The sequence below is a fragment of the Trachymyrmex septentrionalis genome, unplaced genomic scaffold (genome assembly GCF_001594115.1).
Source record: "Trachymyrmex septentrionalis isolate Tsep2-gDNA-1 unplaced genomic scaffold, Tsep1.0 scaffold367, whole genome shotgun sequence".
Classification (NCBI taxonomy): domain Eukaryota; kingdom Metazoa; phylum Arthropoda; class Insecta; order Hymenoptera; family Formicidae; genus Trachymyrmex; species Trachymyrmex septentrionalis.
Genome location: NW_017305533.1, coordinates 23,054 through 28,815, shown reverse-complemented (window position 1 = coordinate 28,815; position 5,762 = coordinate 23,054). Strand labels below are relative to the sequence as shown.

At 27.8% G+C, this 5,762-nt stretch overlaps 1 protein-coding gene across 2 annotated transcripts in view; it reads left to right on the top strand.

Moving 5' to 3' along the window:
- LOC108750380 (cytosolic endo-beta-N-acetylglucosaminidase) overlaps positions 1-5,762 on the top strand; it is an 18,232-nt gene that overhangs the window by 3,668 nt on the left and 8,802 nt on the right. The window lies entirely within an intron of this gene.

Below are 5,762 nucleotides of genomic sequence, written 5' to 3'. Positions count from 1 at the left end.
ATATATATATATATATATATATATATATATATATATATATATATTGGATATTATAGATTTTGCATTTTTAATTTGCATTAATAAAGAATTTTCTATCACGCGATTTACTATTTTCGTACATGTTCGTTCTCTTCGAATTAAATATTTTTACATGCATGACATGTATTTATAGTTTAAAAATACATTAATTAATATACACTACTCAACAAAAACTGGGGAACCTTTTGCTCAAAATTACACAATTTTCAAATCATCGAAACTCAGTAGAACAGTTCCATATCTTAACAAAGATTACAATGTCATATTCCTTAAAATTATATATATTCAACAATTTGATAAATTTTTTATTGTTTTATTTCTACAATAAATTTTCATCGAGTTTTGATTATTTGAAAATTGTGCAACTTAGAACATTTTGAAAGTGTTCCTCATTTTTTAATGAGTAGTGTATTTTAACACACACACACACGCGCGCGCACGCACGCACGCACGCACGCACGCACGCACGCACGCACACACACACACACACACACACACACACACACTTGTTCTCTCTCTCTCTCTCCCTTTCTCCCTCTCTCCCTCTCCGCCTCTCTCTCTCTCTATTTCTCTAATGCCCAATTTCTTCACCTTTAGATAACATCATCCAAGAGATATCTCCTAGAATACAATGAAGATATCTTCTGAATAAGGTTATCCGCAACTTATATCTGAAAGTGATGAAATTGGGCATAATGTATGTTTTTAAAAAGTATACACTTTTATATTTTAAAATATGTATGAGTTTATACTTTAATTGTTTCTGGTATACTGAATACTTTTCGCTTTTTTTCAAGCACGCATGCACGTTGATGTATACAATAGAAAGGGAGGAAAGTGTTTACTTATGCGAAAGACTGCCGCAAAACACTACATCGAAGGGATCCCTTTGCTTACAAATCGATTGTCTATATATATCATTTACCTACATCCCTTTGGCGCGTTCATTCGCGCACAAAAATTATTGCCTGCAGCTCGATTGCCTACATGCACTTTTGCGCACAAATAAAAATTTTAGAAACGGAGTTACATATGCTTATATGCATTATTTCCTATAGTATTATTGCCTATAACTCGATTGCTTATGTGCATTTTTGGAAACAAATAAAAATTTCAGAAACGAAGTCGCATCTACCTACATGTACTATTGCCTACAGCTCGATCATCTATTATGGCCAAATATTGGAAAAACGATGTATAGCCAATATTGAGTAAAAATTGGATTGGCCCAATATTGTTGAATCAATATTGGTTTGTTGAATCAATCGAGCTGTAGGCAATACTTGTAGGCAATACATGTAGGCAATAGTACATGTGAAAAACACATGTAGAAAACAGAATCATAAATGTGACTTCGTTTCTGAAATTTTTATTTTTATGCAAAAATGCATATAGGCAATCGAGCTGTAGGCAATAATTTCTATGCGCAAACGAACTGTCGGCAAAAGTGATGTAGGCATACAATACTGTAGGCCAGTGTAGGCAATCGATTTGTAGGCAAAAGAGCCATCTCTATCGAATCTATCTAAAATACAAAGATTTAATTTATTTGGTTTCCTTGATTTGATTTATTTTTCTGCTTTAAAATTATATTTTTCTGCTTTAAAATTATATTTTTCATTATTATTTTTATTAAATATGGTTAAGCAAAAAAATATAGGCAGGAAGCGATCTTGAGAAGAGAAATGTATGTACTTGACACATTTTTTCTCTTATATTTTTTCGTATTCAGCATTTCTCTGATTATAAGAATTTATGCTATTACAAGGCCAATTGCAGACTACTATATTATTAATATTTTTTACTAATTTTATTTTCTAAACTTTTCTAATCGTTGAATCATTCATACAGCGTGATATAATTTTCTTTTATTATATATAAAAAAAACAATAACACAAATATAAATTAAATTCTTGGCCAGAATCAGACTACGCATTGAAAATTGAAATTGAAGGATGAAAGATTGAAATTTGTGATCAATCAAAACAAAAGGAAAATTTCTTTCTCTTCATTGATCGAATTTCAATCTTCAATCTCAATATTCAATGCGTAATTTGATTCTATCCTAAGAATTTAATTTATATTTGTGTTATTTTTTTTATCAATAATGTAAAGGAAAATTATGTTATATAAATATTTTTTAAGAAATAATTATCAATATTAATAGCGTTACCCTTTTAATGATTTGCTAAAGGAAGTAGGAAGAGAGATTCATATGAAGCAACGTCCGTTATTTTCTTCCGGTGTTAGATCTATTTCTGCGAACCGAGAGTTTCTTCCTGGATCAATAATTTATAAATGAATTATTTACTAGAGATGAAGTGACCGTAACGTTTCCACTGATTATTCGGTGTATTGACCGTTGTTCTACAAAAAAAGTATTATTCATGGTATATTGCGTTGCAAGCGCATTATTTCTACCGGTACCGGCTTTAATCGCTAATACTTCTTCCTGGGGGTCTGCTTAATGATGCATTTTTAAACGCTTCAGGTAATTTAGCGAATTATTACGTAAAGAAAATTCACGTTTTTTAATTTATTATTTAATTATACAGACAAATTTGTTGGAGAAAAAGGTATTCTTTTTTTTTATTTTTTATAATCCATATTTGATATTATTGTTAAAACTTATTGATCCGTTAGCATAGATAAGATCGCGATTTTCTCAAATGGTTGTATAGAGAAAAAGGTCAGATTATTTCATTCTTTAAGAATGTTTGGTTGCAAACCATCCTTTATTGCTATATCTAATAATTATTGTTATATCTTCTATTGCTTTTTTAGATCTTTCTTTGCTTGAATTTTTTTTAGATTTTTTTTTTTACTATAAACCATAAAATCAATTTACAAAAAAGAAATAAGAAACCGAAGGATGGACAAAATTATACTGGCTTTCGCATATTATCGAGAAAATTATATGCGGCAACATTTGTTTCTGGTAGATACTATTACAATTTTTTGTACTTATTTTGTTATTATCCCGGAGGCGGAGAAAACTTTATCGTGTCTTGTGTCTATATACTTTATATCTTATATACCTTAAATGTATGCTAATGCATATATTTATTTAAAAAATACAAGAAAAATAATTTAAACATTTTAGAAAAAATACAAATATATAACGGAGTAATTAAAATAGTTACATAATAAATACTATTATAATATTAATAATTATACTTAAAGTGCATTAAATTAGATATAGAATATTAAATTAGATATAAAATAGCAGAGAAAGAACCAAAAATCATAGAAAAAAAGTAACATACGTAGATTAACTTTCATTTATTTAAAGATTAGCTGATAATTTTACAAGTAGCTATAAATAATTTTGCATTTGGAAAATTGAGAAAAGCGGAGCCTATTTTAGAAAGGATGGTGATCACGCTGATAGAACGATCTTACGTGTAGAGCAAGTGGGCTTCTAGAATATGTACTGGATGACTTTGTAATATACGACCGCAGCTCGTCGTGACAAAATTGAATTGTCGATCAGTGTAAGTTGAATGTCGAAAACTTTCTCTCGTGGCATGTACCATATGCGCATATTGTACTATGTAAAATGTGCAAGTAGGCAAGGTACGCATGAGAAATTGATTTTATAGTATTTGTCATACTTTCTATAAGACTATATAGAGGATTCCTTATTAAATACACTAGAATAAAAATTATCTAAGCAGCATTCATCGGATTTTTGCATCGTTGCGTTATAACCGCGTTTCTATCTAATTAAGATAAATCGTTCAAGGGTGAGAAAGAAATTTCTTACTAGGAGTATTATTGGTCGGATAATTGACAATTACTAGTAATCTGTTTTGACAACTGTGAGAAAAATTCTTTTGATCAATAGTAATCTCTCTCTTTCCTAATTCCCATGTAATTACGTACGATTATACTGACGTAGGGGATTGTTTGAGAAAGAAGATGATTAAGTCTTAAGCATATTCACTGTTACTTTCTATAATATATGACTACCGTGAAAATGACTCTTGATTGAATCGATAGTAAAAGCAAGCATAATTTACGTATCAACATTACTGAAATGAGTCATGGTAATCCGACAGACAGATAATTTGATCCAAATGATTTTGACCCTAATTTTGTTCAATTTTTATTCACGATTAAGTAATTCTTAAATATTATTGTAAATTTTTAATTTTTAAATATTTTTTATTTATTTTGATCAGATTATTCTCTTTTGTGTAATTTAATATTAGATAATAAATTTATAATTCAATTATCGATGTTTCAAATTATCTGTGCGTGAATACTTTTTGCGCATAAAATGATGCATAAACCATATACGATAAAAAATTTATCGAATATTTAATATAAAAAAAAAAATTAATTGTTTACATAAAAAAAGTATGTGAAGAAAAGAATAATTATTTCTTGCAGTTTTTATAATGCTCAATACAGATTTGATTTTATAAAAACTGCAATATTTACGCTTTAATTTTGAAAATTTTAAATTTGACTAAATTATTGTTACTCTTTTTTTTAATTAAAAAAGAAATTATTTTCTAAACTATGTTAATATGCTATTCGTGCGATTAGTCCTAAAAGAAATGACAATGGCGGCGCGGAACTTTCGCTACATTGATTGCGATTGCAATTTTACGTATGCGTCTAAAAGAGCCTTCTCGGACAAATGGATCGTTCCGAAGACAATTTGTGGAGAGAGAGACCCAGACAGCGGCAACGGCAATTCCAGGGCTCGGCTTCTTTTCTTTCGCGTTTCTCCGATGGATGCCGTTTTAGAAAGGCGGCGGAGAAACCTCTAGAAGCGCGTACCGAGAATTCATCTCAGTGGCGTACCGTTTTATCGAGTTTACACGCTTATTTTAACACATATCGAATGCCAGCGAGAAGACCCAATAGAAAGTCAATTTTGTCTTTTATAAATAGCATTTAGATTTGAATTATTTTGATTATTATTGTTTCTAGCTTTCATATTTTAATATTTCATATTTTATTTAATATTTTAATATTATATTTAATAATTTAATTAAAATCAAATGTTTTTTTATAGAATATAGCATTTTGTTAAAAAAAAATTTAAAAAAGACAATAAATTAAAAGTAACTTAATTGCTTCGATTACGAAAAAATGAAAATTAAATAAAGGCGATATTTTGAGTATTTAAAAATGTATTTATGTATATTTCTAATTTTATATCTGAGTTAAAGAAATATTTTCAATTTCGTTATATCTTCTGTATAAAAATATTTATTGCCGCAAATCTTTGTATTTTGAACATGTTTGAATATCATACATCTTTTTTGAATATATTGTGTTGTATCTAGTGGCATGTTTAAATTCAATGAAAAAAAATATTTCAACTTTTAAGAAAAGATTGACATTTTCAATTTTTCTAAAATTATAGTTTTTATTTTTCATTTTTTGGAAAAATATTAAATTCTTTTTTTACCTATAATATTATAATCTTTTATAATATTACAGATAAAATGCATTTTTAACATCATTATATCATTTGCTTCTTATTTAATTCATTTCAAAAATTACATATCTTGAATAGTCAAAATAGATAAATCTGTTTAAAATATATATATTAAAATTATATAAAGTATATTATAATTTTTTAAAACTTTATTTAGACTAAAATAAATATAGGCTAAATGGAGACGAATCTGATTACAGGACGAATTGGATCAATGTTAATTTTAAGATAGTTAGTTGATATTTGTTCATTTTATAATTAAATA